Consider the following 5,606-nt stretch of genomic DNA (forward strand, 5'->3'; position numbering starts at 1 on the left):
ACCACCGCCGCCGCCGCCGCCGCCACCGCTGCCGCCACCACCGCTGCTGGAACCACCGCCACCCCCACTACCGCCAAACGAGCGTCCGGGCGTGCCGGGAATGCCGGCGCCACTGCCACCATTGCTGAAACTGCCCGCCCGGGTGCCGGGCCCTCCGTCACCGGGACCGCCCCCGGAGCCACCAGTCGCTCCACCGGTCCCACCAAGGGTACTGCCACTGGCACCGGGGCCGCCAGTGCCGCTCCCGCTAGCACCCGCACCACTGGTCGCACCGCTGGCGTCGACTCCTCGATTGCTGCCACCGCCGAGCGTGATGCCTGTGCCGGTCCGGCCCCCGGACGTCTTGTAGCTCTTCGTTTCGACCGTGGCCGGGCCTCCGCACAGCAGCAGCAGCACCAGCAGCAGGCCACCGACGGCGAGCAGTACCTTCATTTTGCAGCGAACACGCACGCGGCCCTACCTAGCAGTGATTGCCGGCTCCAAGCTTCATCGACGCAATCGGATCAGTGGCGCGCCCGTCCACGGCGCCCGCGCTCAGGCATCGGCCGTCCAGGGATCGTCCAGGGCTGGGCAGCAGCAGCAGATCACGGCCCCGTGCGCGTCCTCCGGCGGCATGTGCCGCTACCGCTGCTGCCGCTGCTGCTGCAAGTCGGGTTGATAGGTGTTGTTGATGTGTTGACTTTTGACGTCTCGTTGTCTGTTTGTTTACCAAAATAGTGGCGAGCGGCAGCGGTGTGCTCTGGCTGTGTGGGGATCGTGGTAAGCTCTCTCTCGCTCTCTCTCTCTCTCTTTCACTGTCTGTATGTTTCTTTCTTTCTGGTCTGCTGCTGGCGCGCTTCACCTGCCCAAATGGTTCCGGCCTTCGTCAGGCTCAAATCCTGTGTTTCCGCTAGCCGTGTGCCCGGCCAGCATTCAACGTAAATGTGCTCGGTGCTTTGACGGTGCTTTCACTCTGTCACGACGACGACAAAGATGACGACGATGACAGCGACGACAGCGACGACAGCGACGAAAGCGACAACGATGAGCCGGAAATTATCATTTCGAGTTCCGAGGTTCGTCTCGGCCCTGGGCCCGTCCGCGGTGTTGCGGTCCGTCGGCGGGGTGTCCGATTGGTACACCCTGTTACTGGTGGCGGCTGGAATCGCCCCGTGAGCCCCGAGATGCCATCTTGTGCGGCCGGGCAGCTTTCAGCGGCAGCGGCAACCTGCTTACCGGGGCTTCCGGGACCGAGATCGATCCCGGATCCGGCCGCTTATCGGTCCTTGCTGCTACTGCTATACTATCCTGGTGTGTCGGCACATACACACACACACACACACACACAGACACCACCCAAAGGCAGACGAGTAACGGTAGCTTCCGGCGCGGTCGGTGGGCTGCTACGGCACGGTACGACGGAAGTATCGGCAATGGGCGTATTTCCTGTGCCCTCTGGTGGTGGTGTCTGCGCTCCGTGAACGCCTGTAAAACCTGCACTGCTCAGCGGGGCGAAGGCGCAACCCCAGCGTTAGCCCGAAGCATTGGGACCGGCACCGGATTCGGGTGGCGGGATGGCGGAACCGGCACCACTATAGTTTGGATTGATCACTACCTTCCTGTGGGGCGGGCCGGTTGGTCGCGCGCGCAGTTTACGTCCCGCTGGGGGGGGCCTCGGTGCCTCAGGGCGTCCCGCAACACACGACCAAAACAACACACAACAACAACAATAACAACAACAACAATCACATACTTGGGGCCCTCACCACCCCCTTCTATGCTGAGTATGACGACGGGCGACGGCGACGGGGCTGCTTCTGTTTGTTTTGAACACGTTTCCGCCCAGCGGGACCTGTGGACGCGAGGCCGGACACCACTGAAAAGCTCGGTACACTTGGGCGCGCCCTCTCACGGTCTCTTCGGCCACCGGTTTTTTTTCTCTCTTCTTTTTAGCACGCTGCGGTGTACCACACTGCACTGTACTGCCGCGCTGTTGCCTGGGCGCTACACGACACTCTCTAGCTCTCGTTACTACAGTAACCTCTCCTCTGTGCCTGCCAGGCGCCTGGTGCTGTCTCCCCTGTGGAGGGTGGAAGAAAAAAAAACCCTGATCACTTGCCATTTGCCTGCCGTGCCTGTAGTTGTTGCGCCAGGTTACGCCATTAGGAGGCCTGGCCTTGCCTAGCCTCGCCTGGCCGGAATCCCCATTGCTTGGTTTGATTTTTTGGTCGTGGAACCAGTCGCGTAAAGTGCGCGTCGTGCGAAATCATGTGATCAAATGGGTCAGGAGAGTGGGGGTGTGGGTGGAGAGAGGGTGGTATCGAGCGAGGCGGGAACTACCCATGACCCGTGGAGGTCGGGGGTTCGTTGTGCAGCCAGGATCAAAGCACAACGCATGTGAATGGCATTGTAGAGAGAGAGAGAGCGAGCGAGTGGCTATGTCCTGCTGTGTGCGTAAGGTCGTGCGTGCGCCCGACAGTGCCTCCAATGGAGCATCCTCCTTCCTGACTGAAGGACACGAGATGAGAAGCTGATGCCTCTGCCCAAGCTTTCTCAAGCTTGCTCCCTCTCTGTTTATCTCTATCTTTCTATTTGGCTCTCTCTCTCCCTCTCTCTCTCTCTCTCTCTCTCTTTCTCTTTTTCTCTCTTTCTCTCTTTCGTATCCAGAACGGTAAAGCCAGCCCGTGGCCCGTTGTATTTGCACAGCCCAAAAGAGTGAACCAAACCCTTGTGCAAACAATGGGCGGCCATGACAGGAGGACAAAATGCGATTAACTGCGAGTCGAGGAACGTGGGACCGTGGCCTAACCGGAAGGCTAGGCCGACCCAGTCAGCATCACGATGACGGCCACTGCTGACCTTTATTGCTATCTAAATGGGCTAGACCAAACGCAGGATCAGCCCTACCGGAAGACTCCGGAGGGCCCCAACAGAGGAACTCCCTAACAATCGAGTCCTTGCGGACGCCACCGTGCTGCGGGGGGCATATCAGGTCACCGTGCTGCGGCCTACGGGCAGGCGGTGTCTTCCGCGGGCTCGAACTTGACATTCCACAGGACCGCGCGCAGCCACTTACGTCAGCAGCAGCTTCCGTAACAGTTCTAGGTGCGTGCGACTGCACGCTAGCCCCCTTCTCGGCGGTGTTATGGTGGATTCTAGGGCTACCGTTCTGTGTGGGTTTGCTTGAAGAGTCCTGCCTCTCGATCGAGTTGCGGAGTTGCGTTTGAGTTGCCGGCAGTTTTGTTGCTTGAGGCAAGACGGGACAGATCCGAAAGGGGCATGGTCCGTTCGGTCCGTTCAGTCACACTTGGGATTTGGGATGGGCGTCATCATACGAGGCGTGTAGCGGGCGATCCCAATTAAGGCGGGCGGCCATGGGGGGATGGTGGACAAACAGTGGTGGACGCACTTCGTGGAGCAATCCGCGAACCGAACCGCACAACGCCTCATAAGACACACGCACACACGCACGCACACACTGCTCAACTTTGCCGTCAGTTAACCTTAACTCTCCCAACCAAGCCCTACCCCCGACCGCCCCCCACACCCCCAGCACCACTATCTTGGTGGGTCGTTGCGGGAGTCATGTAACAGGGTGCACTGGCACGAGAACTGGCGCATTTCGAATTCACACAATTCCGCCCAACGTAGGGCAACGCCTTTCGAGTGGAAACACGTTAAGCAGCGTTCGAACCACACCACAGCATCCTTGGGGCCCGTGCCTAGGAAAGCTGCCAGTGAAGTGGTGCTCTCAGAAAATGGCACTACAAATGATGCGCTAATCGCATTACGAAGGTCGCTCGTGCCAGTCGCGCGCTGCCTACCCGACACACGCCCGTGTGTGAACCACTGGCGGACTGACTGATGGAGCGGCCACCGTTGTTTAACAGCTACGCACTCCGTGCGAAGCTCACTTCGGACCCGTACGCCCCGTACGACGGCGATCCGAAGTCCTTAGATCGCCTCATCCGCGCTACCAACACAGACACAGGCGTGCTCCGACGGGACAGGGCACGGCGGCCACTGCCTATGCCGTCGGTGTGTGCGTGTGCGCACGCGTTCCATTACTGGATGCAGGATGCTGCTGCTGCTGCTGCAAATGCCTGAGCACTATCCGAATGTTTGGCGAGAGCGAGCACGGCTTGCGATAGCGCTCCTGCACCTCAGCGCGCTCGAGAAACGAGCGATTCGTCCTCTGGGACCGCCCGATCCTGCCAGCCAAGCCCATGTGGCCGATGGCAGCTGATCCGTGCGGGCTTCCGCGCGTCGCACAAATGGCCACGGTTCACAGCGTCTGCAGGTGACACCGTACAACAACAATGGCACGTTTTCGGGCTCCAGCAACTTGCCACGAGCGTCTTCCAGCTCACATCCATTTCGGGTGGACCGATTGGGCGCGACTGTCGAACCAAACTGATCAGCGCTGGCAACCACACCTGAAACCAATTATTCTTCAGTTTTGATACCGTAAAACGGCACCAATCGATTGAGGCAAGGGTAAAGAAGCCCTTTCTTGTCGCGCCTATCCTTATTTACCCAACCCCTCTCGTACAGTACACATATTGTCACACGTGTTTGCCTTGGTCGGAAAGGGTTTCTTGTACACTCTCGCAATCATTCTACCGGGATGCATTGGAGTACACATGTACGACCAACCGCGTGCAGTTCCGGTGGGTGTCTGTGGTGCTTCGTAAACTGTACAACACCAAACCCGATGCCAACACGGCACCCTGTCAATACGCAGGCCACGAGGAATCATGACGGTACTGGTCCGCTCAGAGCCGATCCAGGTGATGAGTTGCAGCCCATGCGATGCTATCCTAATCGCAACGTTACGACAGTTTCATCTCCACAAGATGCTATCTCTCGGACTGGTGGATCCTGTTTACTCTCTGACATTCCGCGTGACCTACGGGCTTCGTAAGTGCGTCACTCACACACCAACAGTGGCGACACACGGACGAGATTTTGTGTTCCTGTTCCGCACGTTACGTTACGACGGTATCCTTGCGTATCCCTTAACTTGACTATGCCCCGATTGACTAATTACAATTGGGGTTCATTTGAAGCACACCATGTTATGTCCTTCGGAGATACGCAGTATAATAAGCCATTCCAGTGGTAACGGAAAAGTTAAGCTGGACCTTGCCCGGTAGGGACGACGAATGCCTCTCTTTTGGACTATGTGAACTGATTAATGTTTTCAAAAGTTTGCGCTTGTGCAATGTTGCAAACAGTTGCTTTGAATATGACTCGTCCGTGAAGATTAGACCGTAGGAGTGTTTTGGCTAACTCAATCATTACTAAACATTTACGACTGTAGTACGTGATAGATAATGTATTCCTTCCAACTGATGCAGCATATTAAAGTATCTAGCAAATGGCTACACGGACATCGTTTAAACAGAACACAGGGCGGGTACCACGAACGGTCATTCCCGACTTTGACTGGCATTGGGCAGGCATTGATGATTATGCTCAAAGGCCGCTTCGATTGCCCTGCATCTTATGCCTGGCTGATATCCGCGATCCTCCATGATGGCTGGTGGTTGGTGGCATCTCTGCAGCAACCTAAAACAATCGATCTTCACCAACGCTGGCTACCTTTTATCAAGTGGTAGCGTCAT

Source organism: Anopheles bellator, chromosome X (assembly GCF_943735745.2).
Source record: "Anopheles bellator chromosome X, idAnoBellAS_SP24_06.2, whole genome shotgun sequence".
Classification (NCBI taxonomy): Eukaryota; Metazoa; Arthropoda; class Insecta; order Diptera; family Culicidae; genus Anopheles; species Anopheles bellator.